We start from the raw sequence: 20,303 nt of genomic DNA, 5'->3' as shown, positions 1-20,303 counted from the left end.
ACACGTGGGCTAGGTCTGTTAGTATTCCTGTTTTTTTTGGTTTTAGAAACTTCAAGGCTTAGGAAGGCGAAACAGCTGTCTAAAGCCACAGAGCCAAAAATGAAAGAGGCTAGATAAACCCAAGCAGAGCCAGACTCCACAGCCTTGCTGTAATGCAAGCAGGGAAGTGGGCCAATGTGGGGTACAGAGGAGGACCCTCCAGACATCTGCAGGACACCGGTGTGGATCAACCCTCTCTTACCCATCTCTACGGGAGAAGATGAGGCAGGCGACGTCGGATTTAGATATTTATTCCACAGCATTTAAAGGGGTTGCCTAATTCCTATTTCAGGAGAGATCAGCAAACAAGGAAGGTTCAGCACTGTTCACCCACAAATGCTAGGTTTTCCGTGCCTACAGGAAAGGAAGCGAATGACTGAAAAATCCCAATACTAAAGGAGACGCTTAGAAAGCAGCAGGAACAGGGGTGCCTGGGTGGCTCAGTCGGTTGAGCGGCTGACTTTGGCTCAGGTCGTGATCTCGCGGTTCATGGGTTCGAGCCCCGTGTCGGGCTCCGTGCTGACAGCTCGGAGCCTAGGGCCTGCTTCCGATTCTGGGTCTCCCTCTCTCTCTGCCCCAACCCACTCGCATTCTGTCTCTGTCTCTCTCAAAAATAAATAAACATTAAGAAAAATTTTTTTTTAATTCCACGATGTGAGAGGGTCGGATGAAACTTTAGATTTCCGGGAGCTGGGGGGGGGATGGCAGACAGACAAGAAAGGGACAGGGAGGGAAGCTCAGGCAAAACACGTAAAGGTCTAATAGAAGCCTGCTGGTCAGACAAGGGTTCGTACCCCCAGCAGAGAACACAGCACCAAGCAGCAGGCGATGCCCCTCACACACACAGCTAATTAGACGAATTCAGATCTCGCTGGAGACGCGGGTAGGGTAACAAACATCGCCGACTCTGGTACAACTTCGGCTTGTATTTGCAGGTACGGGTAGTTGACTTTTAAACCACATGGCGGGGGAGGTGGGGGCAAGGGCTGACCCCTCACGCGGTTGTAAATCTGCGTATAACTTCTGACTCCCCCAAAACTTAACGACTCATAACCTACTGCCTTACCGATGGCGTAAACAGTCTACTAACATGTGTTTTATATGTTATGTGGATCATATATACTCCTTTTTTTAACTTTTTTTAATGTTTATTTATTACTGAGAGAGAGAGAGAGAGACAGAGCATGAGCATGGGAGGGGCAGAGAGAGAGGGAGACACAGATTCCGAAGCAGGCTCCAGGCTCCAAGCTGTCAGCACAGAACCCGACACGGGGCTCGAACTCACAGACCGCGGGATCATGCCCTGAGTTGAAGTCGGACGCTTAGACGACTGAGCTATCCAGACACCCCAGTGGATCATATATACTGTTCTTACAATAAAGTTAGCTAGATAAAAGAAAACACTATTTAAAAAATCATAAAGAAGAAAAAATACAGTTATGGTACTGTACTGTATTTGTTTAAAAAAATATATATATATATATACACACATAGATATATATCTGCATATATGTAACCAGTTCAGTTCAAACCCATTGAACCTGTTGTTGAAGAATCAACGTATTCCCCAAAACCTGAAAATTGAAACGTATATAGTTCATCACTTTTCTACCCCCAACAATAAGGGAGCTGAATTCTCTTATTTGGGGGGAGGGGACTTAATGTATCACGAGAATTAAAATGCATATAATTCTGTGCTCCAATCCTGCTTTGGAGTCTAAATGAGTATTTTTTCAAAGCGTAGCTGGCACATGTTTACGCGCATGTAACTGAAAAGAAATCAGTTTCTGCGCGGCTTTGCTCAGAACGTATCCAAATAGCTTTCAGGGGGCGCTTCGAGCGTATTGATCCACGGTTCTCGAGACACAGGCTTTTCCAGATGTCTGCTCTGCAGAATGCTAGCTCCCGATTTCAAAGGGAAGCTGATTTTCTTTCCTCTCAAGTGCTCTCGCCGAGGGCAATTTTGTTGCGTCTACACTTGTAGGAAAAGAACCAATAAGCAGGGGCAGGTTGAACCTGAGAGAGAGAAGGGAACAAAAAGATGGGGTCTGCACAGAATCTGTCGCGTCTGCAGAGGCTCATACCCTTCCTGACGTTATCAGAGGCGCCGACCTACACAGGCCTTCTCGACGGCAGGGCCATCGGCCCTCGGGCGGGTCACTCCTCACTGCGGGGGCTGTCCTGTATGTGTGCTGCAAGGTGTCTGCAGCATCTCTGGCCTCTACCCCCGGATGCCAGACGCACCCCGCGGGCGTGCCGGTCAAAAATGTCTCTAGATGATTCCCCAGTTGAAATCTCTGATCTACATCAACTCCGAGCACCAAACATCACCAAAGAATCTCAATCGGGTGAAAACCTCTCCTAGTGAAAAGCTTTGCTCTTTGGTTATCATGGTACCCCACCCCTCCCCCAAACAAACCCAATAAAAAGTGATCACAGGAGACCTTGGACAGACAATACATAAGTCTCTGTGCGAACAGTTAATATTTTTGGTCACAGGAAACCTTGGGCATCGAGTTCCTCTGATTAAAACTGGCGCCGGGGGCGCCAGGGTGGCTCAGTCGGTTGAGCGTCCGACTTCAGCTCAGGTCACGATCTCATGGTTTGTGAGTTCGAGCCCCGCGTCGGGCTCTGTGCTGACAGCTCGGAGCCTGCAGCCTGCTTCGGGTTCTGTGTCTCCCTCTCTCTCCACCCCACCCCTGCTTGTGCTCTGTCTCTCTTTCAAAAAATGAATAAACATAAAAAAACAAAAAAAACTGGCTCCGAATGCACTGGTTACATGACTGGCTCTGAACGGTAAGGTGAGGGTCTCACGCATCCTGTCACAGGCTTGCTCAATCATTCAACAAATATTATTGCGCATGTGCCGTGGGCTAGGCATTGTTTCAGATGAACTAGACAAACAGTAGCCTAGCCCTCGGGGAGCTTGTGTTCTAGGCAGAGAACAAAGAGATTAAAGATATCATTACAGCCCATCGTATGTGCTGTGAATAACACAGAGCATAGCACCGTCTAACATAGTAGCCGCTCGCTACACGTGGCTAGTAAGCCCATGAACCTGTGGCTCACTGAGCTGTGCTGACCACACCAGATTTCAGACTTGGTGTGAAATGAGAATCTAAGATGTCTCGCTAATAATTTTTATACTGATTAGGTATGGAAGGGATATTTTGGATACGGTGGGTTGAACAGAATCGATTATAAAAATTAAGTGAGGCTGCTTTCTTTGTTTAGTGCGGCTGCTAGCAACTTAATATAATACACGCGGCTCACCCTGTATTTCTACTGGGCAGCGCTGGGCCAGGGAAACCAGATGGAGGTAGGCAGCTCCTTCGGCCTGAGGGGCCAGGGAGGGTCATCCTACCATCTGGAGGACCAGCATCCCAGCCCGAGGAAATGGCTCTGCAGTGGCCGTGAACCTGGCCCATTAAAGCAGGAGTGAGGCAGTGTGGCTCAGCGGGGGAGACCCAGGGAGGGAGGGAAGGAGCTGAGGCTATGGCACGGCTGCAAGCCAGGCACGAGGCAGGGGCTTGGAGGCCAAGCTAAGGGGCTGGGATTTCATCCCAGGAGCAGTGGGAGAGCACTGGAGGGTTCACCTCCGGGGAACATCACGATCTGATCTATGCTTTGCCAAGATGCTACATCCTGGTGGCTGTGTGGGGACAAGAGTTGCGTTCGAGCAACAGGAGAAGGGGTGGGAGGCACCGATCCCGTGGGACCCCTCGGCGTCTGGCCACCCGGGGTCAGCTGGCAGGATTCCTTAGAAGAGGCGAGGACGTGACATCAGAGATGCTACTCTTCTCCCGTAGGAGAGATAAGTCTGGTTAATCCTACTTACGCGGAAATTTCGATTATATGTAATACCTCTTTCCTCCATGAGAGCAGATAAATGAGGTATTTTTGTATTATCCAAATGGAGCATCGGGATTCTCAGAGCGATCCTGCTGCTTAATGAAGTTCAGCTAATCTGCCCCCTCTCGGAGGAGGGAGGGTATTAGACCAGCTTGCCTTGGCTAACTGGTTTCCTACCTCCTCGTACCACCACAAACTGAGTTTTTAAAATTGGTTTGTTTGGTTTTTCTAGGTTTGTCGTTGTTTTGATCACACTCAACGCGTGTACTTCATTCCTGATATTTACTATTAACTCAAAATTGGGTTTTCTGTTCTCATGAGGCTTTCACCCCTTTTAACCGGGCCCTATTTTTGTATCTCGGCCACATGGGTTCGCCCCCAAATCCCCTCGCTCAACGGTGTCAGCAAACAGCAGCTCGCGGAGCTCATTTGCTCTGGTATTTTCCGTTTGCCGCCTGCTCCGCCGTTGCTAGGTTCTCGTCTCTTCCCCGGCTTGTTGGTCATTTTTGCCACCGGTGAGTCATTTGCTCTGAGTCATGCCTGGCTGTGATGCAAAGGCTAGGAAAATGCCTCCGAACGCACCTGCTTTGCGAAAGGACGTCACGGAGGAATATGGTGTTCTCCTAAGTGGACTCGGTGATTAAGAGAAAAACACCCCCCCCCCCCCCCGCCCTCTCTCTCCCCTCCAGATGTGCCATTCCCTCCAGCACGTGCTGTAGATTATTCCTACGGTGGGACGGGTCTCGGCCATTCGTCTTGGGCGCCGAGAGGCCAGAGACCATTTCTGGAACGAGCCCAGAAAAGCCGAGGAGGAAAGCAGGTGCTCCCGACGTAGCGCACCTGCTCCGTGGAACGAGGCCAACCCCCACGTGCAGGCCACACGTGAACGCGCCCGTCCAGAGCTAGGAAGACACTGCTTTACCTGGGACGGCTACGCCATACATAACACGAGGGAAGGGGACAACCGTCCCCGACCAGAGGAAACCAGGGAGACAGAGGAACCTAACGTGGGGCCCGGACCGGACGCTGGGACAGAAAACACAAGCTGCCGGGATCTGCACGCCGACTCGGCCCTTGCGGGCGGCCTGACGGCAGGCCTCAGTTTTCTCATCTGTGCCGCTTGCCTCAGAAGCCCACGTTTCACGTCACAGACACGTTTCTTCTGAGCACCTTCCTTCCACATACAAAACTCGTGGCAGAGGTGCCGTCATCAGCTCCTGACACGTGGGACCGAATCAGCCCGTCAGGTACCCACGAAAAGGGTTCTGGAAACACAGGAAGAAGGAATAGAAAGCGGGGACGAAAGCACAGCCCTCAGGGTATGTGTGTGTGGGGGGGGGGTGGCAGTCAGGGACATTACAGGGGACATCAGATCCGGAAGGAGACAGAGGAAGCTGGTGGTGACGGGTGCCCCTGGGGAGGGGGTCGGGGAGGCAGAGGGAAGAGCCACTTTGCACCGAACATCTTTTTTTATCGTCTGAATTTTGTCCCATCTGCATGTATTACCTAGACCAAAAATTAATTAAATTAAATAAGGGAGAGAATATCTCCCCAAATGAGGTGAGACAGAGCCAGAAATAAAAAGGTCTCGAAAGGCAAAGGTGCAAATGATTTCAGACATTTTGCTGGCAGCCTGCCCTGCTCTCACGCACCCTCCCCCCCCCCCCCCCCCCCACCGGCCCTCAAAATGAAAGAAGTTTCTCTGTGAATTCCTGGATGGCTCATGCTCAGGACATCAGCAATACTTTTTCAGGCCATAATCTAAGACACTCAACACCAGAACTCTTGAAGCCTTATGGAAAAGACTTTGGATCGCTGGAAAAGCCCGACAAGGGGAAACGCAGGTTTTCCTAATGTTGCGGCATGCATCCAAGCCAGCCACGGGCGGTCTAGTGCTGGGGTGACAGGGCTCTGCTGCCCCCCACATTTCTCTGTGCCATCGTGACAAGGACAAGGGAGGAAATGGTCCCTCCAGGGCTCCCGCAGGGCCATCAGACATCCCCCATCCTACCCTGGGCTTGCACTGCTAGTAAGACCTGTCCCAGCAGGCAAGGGAGGGCTGGGGAGGCCACGGGCCTTGCAATCAGATGCAGGAGATTCACCTTGTCCTCATGACCTCGGGCAAGTCACACAATTGCTCAGACCCTCGGCCTCCTCACCTGGGACACGTGCAGATCACCTCTTAGCTTGCAAGTTGTAAGGACCATGATGCTTTTTTTTTAATACTTAAAAAAATTTTTTTTATGTGTATTTATTTTTGAGAGACAGAGAGAGACAGAGCATGAGCCGGGGAGGAGCAGAGAGAGAGGGAGACACAGAATCCGAAGCAGGCTCCAGGCTCTGAGCTGTCAGCACAGCGCCTGACGTGGGGCTTGAACCCAGAGACTGTGAGATCATGACCTGAGCCGAAGTCAGGGGAGGGGCAGAGAGAGAGGGAGACAGAATCCAAAGCAAGCTCCAGGCTCCGAGCCGTCAGCACAGAGCCTGATGCGGGGCTCGAACTCACGAACTGTGGGATCATGACCTGAGCTGAGGTCAGACGCTCAATTGACTGAGCCACCCAGGTGCCCCAGGACCATGACGCTTTATGTAAAAATATCCAAATCCATGCCATTATCCCTAAAAAGAACCCAGCACCTCCTGCCAGTTTCTCCCTTTAAAATGTCACTGGATCTTGAAGTGAGAAGGTGTTATGCATTGAATTGTGTCCCCTAAAAAGATATGCTGAAGTCCTAACCCCCAGAACCTGCAAACATGACCTTATTTGGAAACAGGGTCCTTGCAGATGTAATTAAATTAAGATAAAGTCATAATGGAATATGACCAATTTGATGGTATCCTTAGAAGAAACAGAAACACACACACACACAGCGAGAAGAACGCTCCAAGGCTAGACACACCAATGATTGCTGGGACCCACAAGAGGCTGAGAGGGAGGCACAAACAGATCCTCCCTCTGAACCCCCAAAAAGGAAGCAACCTTGTCAGCGCCTTGATTTTGGACTCCTAGTCTCTAAAACCGTGAGAGAATAAATATATTTTGTCTTAAGCCACCAAGCTTGTGGTGCTTTGTTACAGCAGCCCCAGGGCATTAGCATAAGTTATCTGGTTTTCCTAGCTACCTAATGCTTGAATTATCTTGCCCGATGGCTGGCTAGTCGGCCGTGTCTGTCTCTAGCACAAGAAAACCAACTTGGTATCTACCAAGGCAGCAATCCCTCCCATCCTTGAAAAGATCTGTCACAAAAATCATTCATTCAACAAATATCAATTGAACACCTACTATATGCCAGGCACTCTTTGGGGCACTGTTGATACAGTGGTAAATGGGCAGCACGTAATAAAAGCATTCTCAAAGAAGGACATCTGTGATACTGTTATGAAAAAAAGAAAACACCATAAAGTAATAAAGTGGGTGGGCTGGGGACCAGGCAGAAACTATTTTAATTGTTAGGGAAGTTCTAAGGATGTGACATTAGAGCAGTTGACTTGAATGACAGGGAGCCAGCCATGGGGAAATCTGGCAGAAGGAACAGTGAGTGCAAAGGCCCTGAGGCAGTTAGAGTTTTCCTCCTCCGCCACCCGGAAGAGAAATGCGGTGGTTGTGAAACCCGAGGAGCTGACCCAGTAGTTTTGTTTATTTGACGCGGTATTTTATACGTGGCATCGTCTGGGTTATGGCGACTTTTTTTTTATTTTATTGTTTTTTAAACAGGGCACAGCTGTTCTCCTTAGGAAAGAACAAGCTTCAATCCCGCTTTCTAGATCTGGGCAGCGAGATCCGGAAAAGGACTTCAGGGTGGGTAGAGTGAGGCAGAGTGAGCTGGATGTGTGCAAGGCACAGGAAGAAGGTGGGACTTCTGTGAGTGGTAAGTGATGAAGCTGGAGACACAAGCAAGGTCAACTAGCACTCGCATAGCCCCCCCCCCCCCAAGTAGACCATAGTGAGAAGTTTGAATTCGCTCCCCAGAGTACTGGCAGGCCACTGGGGAGGGCTATGGTTCAATTCTGGCACGATAAAGGCCTTAAAACTAAAGTCTCTCTAACTTTAATTTTTTTTTTTTTAAGTTTATTTATTTTTGAGACAGAGAGAGACAGAGCATGAACGGGGGAGGGTTAGAGAGAAAGGGAGACACAGAATCGGAAGCAGGCTCCAGGCTCTGAGCCATCAGCCCAGAGCCCAACGCGGGGCTCGAACTCACGGACCGTGAGATCGTGACCTGAGCTGAAGTCGGACGCTGAACCGACTGAGCCCCCCAGGCGCCCCAAGTCTCTCTAACTTTAGACAGAGAGCTTGTGTCCTTTGGTTCTTGGGCCCCTATAAAACAAGTTTAATAAATGACAGCCCTAAACCTTCTGGGATCATGGCTCCCCAGGTTCCCAGGCTTACCCAGCCATAATTCATTCACCACTGTAGCAATTTCCAAGGAAGAGTCTTGATTTTTTTTTTCTATGCCCTTTATTAAATGTGATGTCCAGAAAAGAACACGATATCCTCAGCATGGAGTAGACTGGACCTCTATCACCTTTCTTCTTCAGATCTGTACATCTACTGTTGTGCCCTTGTAATTGTCATTGTGTTTTGTGCCACTGCCTGCTGAAACAGATCTCAGATAACCCCCCGCCCCCTCCCCAAAGTCCTTTTCCGGATCTCGCTGCCCAGATCTAGAAAGCGGGATTAAAGCTTGTTCTTTCCTAAGGAGAACAGCTGTGCCCTGTTTAAAAAACAATAATAATAAAAAAAAAAAGTCGCCATAACCCAGACGATGCCACGTATAAAATACCGCGTCAAATAAACAGAACTACTGGGTCAGCTCCTCGGGTTTCACAACCACCGCATTTTTCTCCCGGGTGGCAGGCAAGGAAAACGCTAAGGGCAAGTTTCCCTAGAATCGCCTTGCTCTCTTGCCCCACCCGGCTGAAGACACCTAGACTATTTGGAAACACCAAGCCATGGAGCAAGAGGTCCCTTGTGATCATACTTCCTACTAGATTTCTCTAAGACGGATAAACAAATCTGAGTAGATGCGGACCCTCAGGCTTGGGTGGGGATGTGGTGAAGGACACGGGAGCCAAGCTGACTCCGTGACTGAGACGGGCGGTGGGAGAGAAGGACGCGCGGCCAGCCCACGTGCCAAATCCGTCCCCCCACCACACCCCACTCCACAGGCCGATGGCAGGCCACTGCATCTGGCGTCCGATGGCTGGGTCTAACATTTCACTCTGCCCCCTTGTACCTAAGAGACTTTGGGCAGTCGCCTGGTCTCAGTTTCCTCATCTGTGACACGGGCACGAAACACCACCTATCATGCCAAGTTTATTGCGAAAATCAACCGAGATTTTGTGCCAGAGCCCTTTGTAAAGTTCTCTGTCACATCAAAGTGACGGGTTATCATCAGCCACAGGGTTTTACTCCTCCCTTTGCATGTTTTTCCCCACTGCTGGTTGAATTTTCATGACTTTGTTGTTGTTGTTTTTTTTAGATCTTCCCAGGTTGCTTTTGATGTTTCTTTCAACCTGATTATTTTCTTTTTTGAGGAAGGAAGCGGGGGGGGGGGGGGGGCGGGAAGCATGTAGAATGAGTCATTCCATCCTAAACCTTTCATAGGGTTTGTCCTAAAAGGTGTCCTCTCTTGGGGTCCCCATAAATCAATTTACCTCTGAAGAAGCAAAGTTAATTGTCATAGAGAGAATCACTCTTCTTCACTTTCTAGAATTCTGTAGCAAATTATTTAAGGTCTGCGATTTATTCACGTCACCGAGTGGCAGCTTTTGTCACTGCCCTTAGGTGTTACATTCTCAAATAATTCAGCCTATCTGCACGTTGGCTGACGCAGGCCATACAAAAGACAAACCCTGCAAAAACAAAACAACAACAACAAAAACCCACGGGAACGTATCCCAGAACCACGCAAGAGGCTAGAGACGATATGCTAATCACTAAGAGTGCTTGCTACATGTGAGTCCTAGCCCATCTTCAGTTCTTTTATGGAAAAAGAAAATCTCACGAGGCAACTTTTTCCCTGTCAATTGATCTCAGAAGCCTTTCGCCCCCTGTCCACAGGCGTAAGCAGTCCTACTTCTGAACAAAACGGAAATAAAAACAGGTGACAGTGGAAGGGAGCGACTCTGAACAAAGCGAGCACATAAACTTCCACACAGAAACGTGTCAAAGACCTGGAGAAGCGCTGGTGCACAACCAATCACAATCTTCCTTGTGTTTTTTTCTTTGCTTAATTCCGCGGTTCTGTACCTTGGCTCCCCTGGCTCAGGTTCCGGGAGCGGGTGCCTCTCACCAAACGAATCAGAAACATTAGCCTTAGGTGACAGTGGCCTGGGGGGGGGGGGGCAGCCTGGTCCCTGACAGCGGTCTGCGTGCCTCCAGCCCTGACTCACCTGTGCCAGCTCAGAGGCGAGCTCCTGCTCAGTCTGCAGGTCGGCACCCGTGCCCCACGCTGACCCACAGAGTTCCAGGAGCTGGCTGGCGCCCACCGCCAATCCTCCTCCCGAGCGCAATCCGGGGGCAACCTCGCGAAGCACAAACCCCCGGACGCGCGGGAAAACGCACCCGGCTCCAGGAAGGCCACCTGCCGTCCCTTCCGGTCCCGGGGCTTCTGGTTCAGTCCACCCCGAACCAGTCCAGCTGTTGGAGCTCCCAGCGCTGCTCCTGGGCTGCCGTGCCCTCTGCAAACCTCTGTGCCTACTGACCCGCACCGGGGGACGGCGGAGCACCGCGGAGGCACGCGCACAGTTGTCGCCCCCCCCCACCCCGTCCAGAGCCCCAGACCCTATTTCCCCCCCCCCCCCACCGTGCCTCCCCCGCCGGCCACCCGGGAGCAGAGACGCAGCCAACTCAAGACTGAACACACAGCACGACTTGGCAAATGCCCTTCCCCTCCTGGTTCCGGGCACCCCCCTCCCAGGAGTCTGGGGGCTCCTCTTCCCCCAGGACCCAGGGGCCGACTCCACCCCAAAGCCACCTGGCGACAACCATCTGCAACCGGGGGCGTGGGGACCCCTTGTCCATCCTCCCCCAGGCGCTGCACTGCCCCCCCCCCGCGGGCTCCCGGCTCCCCTCCCACCCTCTCCCCCCGGCACGCGCGGACCCCGCAGAAGCTCTCGACCCCCGACCCCGCGTCATCCGGCCGCCCCCTCCTCCTCCCAAGCCCCTCACCCGCCGGCCCTCGGAGAGCCCCGCGCCGCCTGGACAGCTGACGCGTTTCCCCCTCGCAGGCGCTGGCGGGAGCCTCTCTCACCGCGGCGGGCGCCGGCCGACCGGTCGGACCGGGGAGCGAGCGGGCGCCTCCGGGCTCCGCGCTGCGGCCACTGCGCGGGCCTGCGAGCCGGGTCCTTCCGAGGCGACAGCCGCGGGAGCTGTCAGTCAGCCGGCCGTGCCCGCCCCCTCCCGGCGCCGTCTGCGCAGGCGCGAGAGCGGCCCCGCCCCCGCCCCGCGCGGGCGCCCCGAGAGCGGGTCACGTGACGGGGAGGGGCGGATGCTGGCTGCTGGCGCCCGGCGCCCGGGGCGGTCGGGGTCCCGACCCCGGCCCGGGATCTCTCGGGGCCGCGCCTGTACCTGGACGGGAGGCCTGGGCCCGCTCCCGACGTCCCCGGAAGCACGCTCGGAGTCCAACTGTGGATCCCGTTTCCTGGATCTGCTCGAAACTAGGGTTCCCCCCTGGGGACCGGCCGTTCCGCGAGCGCAGGAGAGGGGGATTTGGTGATTTGGGTGGGGGGACCCGGGAGCCCTGGCAGGGAGCGGGGGAATAAGGCCTGGCTCTGGTTGCTTCCGGGCCTGGATCCTCTCCACCTTTAAGACGGGGGTGTCATTTGCCATTTCCTGCCCGCCCATGCCAGAGTTAGGGTGAAGTCTTGACGTTAATGAACACACTTTTCAAACAAGTCAGGCCACGGTGCATCGTACATACAAGGACAATCTGAGGCCTGATTTATTTTTTCAAAGGGGTCATCTTAAAAGCTGATGGATCCCGCTTCACTTGCACCAAAAGTTCTAGGCGAGTCTGCAATTTTTCGGCAAATACAGTAAACAACTTTAGGCCCTTTGGTTTCTGCTGCTTCTACACCTCTAAAATTAAAAAAAGAAAAAGGTAAAAATAGGAGTGTCTCCTATGGAAGCTTTTTCAGTTCTGGAGGAGGAAGTACCAAACAAACTGACACCCACTGCCGATAATACTGGGGTTATGTCAAACTTGGTTCCAGCACCAGCAAAATAGAGACTATGTTTCCAGAGAGAGGACTCACGTTCTCCAAACACATTTCCACGGCTACATCGCGGAGCTCTAATGCCCCTTCTGGTGGCTGCTTGTATGAAATAAAGCCCTGTCTGGGGGCACCTGAGTGCTCAGTGGGTTAAGGAAACCACTCTTGATTTCGGGGCAGGTCTGGATCTCATGGTTCAGAAGGCAAGGAGGGCAGCAGCCCCTGACCTGACTCTGGTGTTGATGACTATTCAGTAAAGCTGGAAGATGGAAGCTCATTCAGGGTCAGATTCCATTTGGGGAACGTGTGACTTCTCCTCAAGAGATTCACGTGAACCCTGTCTCTTCATGCCTCATAAAAGGTATTCTGATCTCGCCAGAAGGGTGGACAGAGCCAGATGCGTGGCCATTAAACAAAGATGGAGAGAAAGTAAGTTCTGCCAACCAGAGGCCAGTGAACTAGATTCGGGCGTGGGAAATATTCAGGACAGATTACTAACAAAAAACCATTTGACCCCTCAGAAGAGGAAGCACCGATGACCAGGTTGTGCTGGGTTAACCATACTCCTGTTGTGAAACGCACGAACTGCTGAATCAGGAAATCGGATAGAAATCGTGTATTTGGACCCGGAAGCTGTATGTATCAGGATTCTTTCAGTTGTAAGTGGCAGAACTCCGTTCAAACTGGTTTTTCAAAAAAAAAAAAAAAAGGGACTACATCAGCTCACATAACTCACCTAAATTCTGGGGTTGGCCCAGCAAGATCCAGGGGCGCCGATGATGTCATCAGAACTTGGTGTCACTCCCACTATTTGACCACCTCCCTCGGAGCTGGCTTCGTTCTCGGATTAGGGGCTTTTACATAAAGTGGTCTCCAATAGCAACAGGCCTATGTTCTTTCAACTTAGCAACCTCAGGGGGGAAAGGACTCTGTCCTTCAGTATTTCCAGCAAGAGACCTAGGATTTGGTCTAAATGGGCCAACGTTCCTTGTGTGCTCAGCGCTTTGAACCAACCTCTGAGGCCAGGTTGTTGGGATGACGGGACTGGCCATACTTGGACACGAGTGAAGATAAGCTCCGCTCCGCTTCTTGGGTGAGGAGGGTGGGGAGGGCGGGTCCCCCCAGGCAAATGAGGAAGCAGACGGATTCTGGGCAGGTGGCGGAATGCAACCAGATATCCAGGACAAAGCATTTGCTGACATTATCTCGTGATATTGTGCAAAGGTGGGAGAAATAGTAAGTTTATTGGATGGCTGAATCAATATTCACAAACCACTTTGAGTAGAGGATGGTTCTGGAAACCAATTACACAGATAAACGAGGTGATATGACTTGGCATCCTTTCTGTTTTCCCTTGCCTGTCGTGTCTATTTCCACCTCCCCTTTGTAACATATTGCCACAAACGCTGTGGCTTTAAATTTTTTTTTCAACCTTTATTTATTTTTGGGAAAGAGAGAGACAGAGCATGAACGGGGGAGGGGCAGAAAGAGAGGGAGACACAGAATCGGAAACAGGCTCCAGGCTCTGAGCCATCAGCCCAGAGCCTGACGCGGGGCTCGAACCCACGGACCGCGAGATCGTGACCTGGCTGAAGTCGGACACGAAACGCTGTGGCTTTTTATAATTTTTTTTTCAATGTTTATTTATTTTTGGGACAGAGAGAGACAGAGCATGAACGGGGGAGGGGCAGAGAGAGAGGGAGACACAGAATCGGAAACAGGCTCCAGGCTCCGAGCCATCAGCCCAGAGCTGGACGCGGGGCTCGAACTCACGGACCGCGAGATCATGACCTGGCCGAAGTCGGACGCTTAACCGACTGCGCCACCAGGCGCCCCAACGCTGTGGCTTTAAAAGGACGTGGACTTAGTATCTTACAGCTCTGGAGGTCAGACCCTAAAATCGAGGTATCAGCAGGGCATCTTTCCTTCTGGAGGCCCCAGGGGAGGAGGGCCTCCTCGCCTTTTCCAGCTTCTGGGGGCCTCGTGCATCCCTTGGCTGGGGGCGCCTTCCTCCGTCTTCGAAGTCAGTCTCCTCCTCTGTCCTGATGTGCGTATGGAGCGCAGGCCGGTTGTCTCATGGGACGCCTCTCAGTTTAGGTGTCTCCGACTGCCCCTTTGTCGTCAGGGAACACCGTACGGGCAGCAGGCAGCGGCACCGATGTGTGTCGTTGCATCAGGAGGTGCCTACGCCAGTCTGTCTCATCACTGCTGCTGCCGTTTGACCCATGGTTGGGACGGTGACACGTTTCCCTACCGTAAAGGTTCTCGTTTCCCCTTTGTAAATAATTAGTCATCTGTGGGAAAGATACTTTTAGGCTATTTAGATATTCTGTTTTCCTAATGAACTTTCACCCAGGGGTTTGGCATCCATTAATGATGATGCTACGCCGACCGCAAAGCGTGGAGGGTTCTGATTCCATGGCTCCACTGACATTTACGAGCTGACATTTTCCTGCCTCCATCCTTGCCCTTCTCCAGTCTGTTCTGCACAGGGCAGCTGGAGTGACCTGTAAAAACCACAAATGTGGGGCGCCTCGGGGGGCTCAGTCGGTTGAGCGTCCGACTTCGGCTCAGGTCGTGATCTCGCGGTTTGTGAGTTCCAGCCCCGCGGCCGGCTCTGTGCTGACAGCTGGGAGCCTGGAGCCTGCTTCGGATTGTGTCCCCTTCAACTCTCTGCCCCCTCCCCCACTCACGCTCTGTCTCTGTATCAAAAATAAATAAACGCTAAAAGATAAAAATTAAAAAAAGAAAACCCCACAAATGTGACCTCCAGTGGCTTCCTACTGCCCCTCAGATGTGGCCAGAATCCTTCTGGTTGTTAGCATGACCTGGCCCTTCCAAGCTCTCCAGCCTGGTCTCCCCCAGTGCCCCTGCCCCCCACCCCGTCCTCCCCACACTGGCCCCTTGCAGAGCTTCAGAGGATCGATGCTGCCCTCTACTGAGGCCTCCCACCTACCCTTTTGCCTGGAACCCTCTTCCTCCACCCCCAACACCCCCTTGCTTATCAAATACCCATGTGTCCTTGCATATCACAGCTGAAAGGAAGCCACGTGCCCCCCCCCCCGGGGGGGGGCAGTCCAGCTTCCCAGGTGCACCCTTTTACCACATCATGTCCTTTGCCTTTATAGGAACACGCCTGTTTGTAACCGTGCACTTGTGTATTGGCCCAGTCCATGTGCTCTGTAACAGGCAGGGACTTTGTCTGCTTTTGCTCACTTGCGTGTCTGCAACACCTGACAAGGTGCCAAGCACGGAGTAGATCCTTAAATGCTTGTTGAATGAGCCCACAGGACAAAGAGAGGATGAGCAGGATGGGCGGGGCCTTGCTTCCAGGCGGGTTGGTGATTGGGCCCTGGCAGCAGGAGCAGGCAGGTGGCAGGGCTCCATGTAGCCCCATCCTAGTGTGCGGCCTGCCCACCCCCCCTTAGGAGAGCGTGGTACAGCCTAAGGAACAGGATCTTCACAGGCAGACAGAAGGAGGTCTGCAAGCTAGCTGTGCTGTCCCTGCTAGGCCATCACTTAACTGAGCCTCAGTTTCCCCGGCTGTGCAAAGGGATCACACCAACTTCGGAGGGCTGTGAGGCTGAGGTGAGTCTATGGGGAGGCCAGCAGGAAAGAGGACAGACCTGTGTCTGACTCCTGGCCCTTCCCCTCCTAGCTGTGTGACCTTGAGCCGCCGCTTAACCTCTCTGAGCCCGTTGGTTCCTCTAGGAAAGGGGCCAGGCACAGTGTGCTCGCTCATTCGTTTAATGTACATTTCTTGGTTGATGGGCGCTGGGGAAGCACTAGCGGACAAGAGCAACAGAGCTCCCCGCCTCTCGTGAGGCTTGCTCTGCAGCCGGGGATGGACCGCACCGGAAGTGAACGACGCATGGCGTTAGCGGACACATGACAAGGAGCGAAGCAGGGAGGGGGAAGTTTGAGATGGGGTTCCAGGGAGGAAGGCGCCACAGGATGAAGCCCTAAAGGGCATGAGAGAGCCATCGAGGCGACAGAGACCCGAGCCCAGAGTGTGGCACCCAGTAGGTCCTCCATACCCATCCACTGGCTGGGCATTCGCCTTCCCCACCGAGCGGGGGCCCCAGCAGGCTCCACCCACGGCCGGGGGCGAGGTGGCCCGAGCGGAGGAGCTCAGGACATACCACTCCGGGCTCTTGAGACTCCGGGGGCCTCATCCAACACCCACGCGTTGTGGACGGTCAGCTTTCTAGCTTCCCTAACTCTGGCTGTTGCATTCGATACCACAGAACCCGCGGGAAAACATAAGGCAAAACCCAAACCCCCTTCCAGAACGAACCTCTGGTTTTCCACTGTACAACCTCCGGAAGTGCCCGCCTCTTTCTCTCTCTGCCGCTGTCTACTTGCGGAAGAGCTGGAGGAACACACAGCTGGCACCGGGACCAAGACACCGAGTTTTATTAGTAGCCCGGCACCCCCCCTCGCGGGTAACCCTTGCCCCGCCACGTCTGCCCATACCAAAGACCAGTTTTGCCGGGAGTCCGAACCTTTTATTGATGGAACCACGCAGCACGTACCGTCTCAGGTATTGCTTCTTTCACCCAACACGTGTGTGTGCGACTGGACTCTATTTTGTACGGTAGTTCGTTGTATGGGTACGCACCATTTATCCATTCTGTCGGTCACGGACATTTAGGCTGTGAACCGTCCGGCAGGTGTCTTCCGGTGAACACAGGTCCGTGCACGTGCGGCTTCGGCAGATACTCCCAAGTGCCGTAGGAGGGAGTTTAACGATTACCTGTCCCCCCCACCCCCCACCCCCCCAACCGCGGATAGAGGCTCCGAGTTATTCCAGGTGCTCGCCAGGGCTCGGTGTTTTTTCATTCCGGCCATGTTGGTGGGTGTGTAAACATTTCCCTGTGGTTTCAGTCTGCGTTTCCCGGACGTCTAGTGAAAACAAGCACTTTTTTCACGTTTTGGCCAGTCTCTTCTGTGAGGTGCCTCCCCACCTGCTGGAGCGTGTTGACTCGTTCAATTATATTTTTGTGTCTCTAAAAATAAACACACGGCCAGAAAGTTCACAAGTCACAGGGGTGCCTGGGTGCTTCAGTAGGTTAAGTGTCCGACTCTTGATTTCGGCTCAGGTCACGATCCCACCCTGCGTTGAGTTCGAGCCCCGAGTAGGGCTCTGCGCTGACAGCGCGGAGCCTGCTTGGGATCCTCTCTCTCCCTCTCTCTGCCCCTCCCCTGCTCTCTCTCTCTCTCTCTCCAAATAAATAAATAAACTTAAAAAAAAAATACGTTACATGCCCATTTCTTGTGTATCCGTCCAGGGATAGCCTACGTACATATAAACGTATGTATCTCCCCACTCTGCTTTCTTACACAAGAACACGCAGTTTCACACAATAGACCTGATATAGCTTGAAGACCAGATATCTGAATTCGTGAAAACACGCCTCATTTCCTTTTTACAATTGTAAAGCACGATGTTCCCTTTTGTGTGCGCAATGTATTTTTTTTTTTTTTGCAACGTATTTTACCTAACATATTCACAGGCTTACAGGGCACTGCCAGTCTTTTGCTTCTACAGCGTGCTACCGTGTGAACTCCAGGGCAAACAGCTTTGTGCACGGGGGTAAGGCTACCTGTAGGAGAAACTCCTGAGGGGAATTGCTGGGTCAAATTTTTGTGGCTCATATTGCTATCTTGCTCCGCAAAGAGGTGAACAATTTACAATTGCATCAGTCAGGGCTGTTTGCCAACAGAGCATTCCCGAACCTTTATCTTTGCAAACCTACTAAGTGAAAAGTGGCATCTCCTTGTACTTCAGATTTGCATTCATTCTTGGGACTGCAAATGAGGCCGAGCATCTTTCCACGTGTTTGAATGGAGACTTTACTTTAAAAGGGCTGCTTCCTGGGATAGGTGGTGAGCTGGAACCTAGCTCCTGAAGCGTAAACAGAACTGACCCGGGAGGTGGGAAGTTTCCTCTCACTACAAGGGGAAGGGGAAATATTAGGTTTTCTGCTCCCAGGGCCTCAGTGAAATCAGGGAGAGGCTAACACTCTGTGTTGAACCACAGTCTTAAAACAGGAAGAAACCTTAGAAATCAAATCTAATCTCCTATTTTAGAGATAAACAAACAAAAAAACCCTGAGGCTTGGAGAGGGGAAATGACTCGCAGAAGACCTTTTGAAAAAACATGCCAATTCTGTCGAGATTAAAAAACAAAACAAAACAAAACAAAACAGAACCCTTGATAACAGTTGATTGTTTTTACCAACTGCTGCTAAATACTGTTAAATATTTTAATGGATGCTTTTATCGTGCCATTTCCTTTAGGAAAGCGGCGCACCGTCAAAGTTATGATACGCAAGATACGCCAGGATTAAAAGCATAGGCAATATAAACAAGTTGGGGGCTATCAGAAGAATTATGGGGTGGGGATCCCTCTACCCTCCACTTTTTTTGTGACAGACTCTGAAATGGACCAAAAAGATTATTAGGCGTCTTCAATGAACACTAGACATCGTCTGGCACACCCTTCTGGGTTATCTGGTTCCTTGGGGTCTTCTCCTTTCTTTAAGTTATTTATGACTTTACAGGCTGCAGAGGCGATGCCAATGATTCTTGTCCATAGATATGAGGCATAAAGTCAACTCTGTCTGGTGAAAGTTCAAGCCAGTTCCGCATCTGTTAAGCAAACTTTCTTTTTTTAAAAGCCCTATTCTTTTAACTCGGCTCATAACAAAGATATCCCAAGCACAGGCCCGCTTGCTGTCACGGTGTTATTCAAAGATAATCATCCTTTCTTTCAGCCCATGCAAAAAGAATTGGTCACTGACTGAAGGCCTCACTCACTTTCCTCCCTTGTGGAAACAAATCCCAAACCTAAGACAGCAGGAGATGGGCAGCTCAGAGAGGGTGAACTAAATTCACAGCCCCATTCTGAATACAGAGGTACAAGATACAGTAACAAAAGTTTCAACTTTTAAATGCATCCCCCACCCTTACTTCCAAAAGGTTAGCCGGAGTGACTTTCTGGAAGCAAGGATGGTAAATGGCGAGAAGGTGGCTTGCACACAGGGAGATTCTGATAGATCCCTTGGCTGTCATTTCGGCTGTCATTAATCTTACAACGATTTAGCAAGCACTTACCAGTTTAAGAACAAACACTGAGCACCTACTTCCCAGCCCTGCGGAAGTCGCCCCCAATACTATAGGAAAGTCAAAGAAATAAAGCATGTGTCTACCTTCAAAGCACTTAGGACCTATCGTCCGGAGGGAATCGCTGGGATGCTCAGAGCGGGGTCCGGAGGCGCAGCGGACCCCAGCAGCCCCCAGTCCAGGGCGCTTCCCCTTCTCCCCACGCGCTTTCCGGCCCAATCGTTTCCACCCCCGCTCCTCCATTTCCCCATTTTCTGAGTTCTCGCTCCGCAGGCTGTACAAGCCACACCTAAAGTTGGCTCTGGGCCGCCCCCGCGGCCTCCGGGACGAGAGCGCTCCACCGAGGTTGACAGCCTGACGGCGCGGCTTGGACCGTGCGGCGGCCCGTAGCCCCCATCCTTTCCCTTCCGCACGTCCCTTTGGATGGAGTTTTGATTTTGGCGAGAGGAGCTTTCGGCTGCGAGCTGCCTGCGGCAGAAAACTGTTAGCCCTTACGCCTCTCGGCTCCACGACGACCGCGGCTTCCGAGCCCCCACCAATCGCCTCCCGCGCCCTCTCCGCGGCCCGAGCGGCGCGGCCGGAACTGCGCAAGCGCGGCGCCGCTGACCCCGCGGGGTTCACTTCCGGGGGTCGCGCCGCCCGGCTCCCCAGGCAGGGCTCTGCGCTCTCGTGTCCGCTCGGCGGCTGCCTCCCTCAGACCGGGCCGGCGGGACGTGCCCGAGCCGAGCCGCGGGGCCCGCTCCGGCCCGGCCATGAGCGCGGCCGCATGATGCGTCCCTGCCTCGGCCGCTGCAGTCGCCGCCGCCGCCGCCGCAGGCCGGGAGGAGCCGCAGCGCCGGGCGACCCCGCCCGGGCCTCGGGTGAGTGCGGCGGGCCGGGCCGGGGCCGGGCGGGCTGCTCACACCCCGGCCTCCCGGCCACTCCCTGTCCCCGGCCCGCCCTTCCTTCGGCCCCCCTGCGCCCTCTCCTCCGGACGCCGCGCTTCTGCGACCTTCCCGAGCTCCTCGGGGGCACCTCTGTGCCACCTCTGTGCCTGCGCTTGCCTTCCCTTCCAGGTGTCTCCTGTC

General features: G+C 52.8%; 1 protein-coding gene and 1 long non-coding RNA gene across 5 annotated transcripts in view; both read right to left on the bottom strand.

Moving 5' to 3' along the window:
- The window catches only part of KIAA0513 (uncharacterized protein KIAA0513 homolog), a 58,902-nt gene extending 47,608 nt beyond the window's left edge, over window positions 1-11,294 (bottom strand). For 3 of the 4 annotated variants that reach the window (XM_023246124.2, XM_023246126.2, XM_045046610.1), the window contains exon 1: window positions 11,148-11,294. The gene's annotated coding sequence lies outside the window, so the exon portion shown is untranslated. Of the gene's footprint in view, window positions 1-11,065 lie in introns of all 4 variants that reach the window. The other variant, XM_023246125.2, reaches the window with a different exon arrangement.
- Window positions 11,295-16,508: 5,214 nt separating this feature from the next.
- Window positions 16,509-19,797, bottom strand: LOC123382183. Its single transcript, XR_006590166.1, has 2 exons — window positions 19,323-19,797; window positions 16,509-17,117 (listed from the first exon to the last, which is right to left on the bottom strand). It is a non-coding gene; the product is annotated as an uncharacterized LOC123382183 (long non-coding RNA).
- Between the last annotated feature and the right edge of the window lie 506 nt (window positions 19,798-20,303).

The sequence above is a fragment of the Felis catus genome, chromosome E2 (assembly GCF_018350175.1).
Source record: "Felis catus isolate Fca126 chromosome E2, F.catus_Fca126_mat1.0, whole genome shotgun sequence".
NCBI lineage: Eukaryota > Metazoa > Chordata > Mammalia > Carnivora > Felidae > Felis > Felis catus.
Note: the sequence above shows the minus strand (reverse complement) of the source record. Positions and strands in the feature narration are given on the sequence as shown.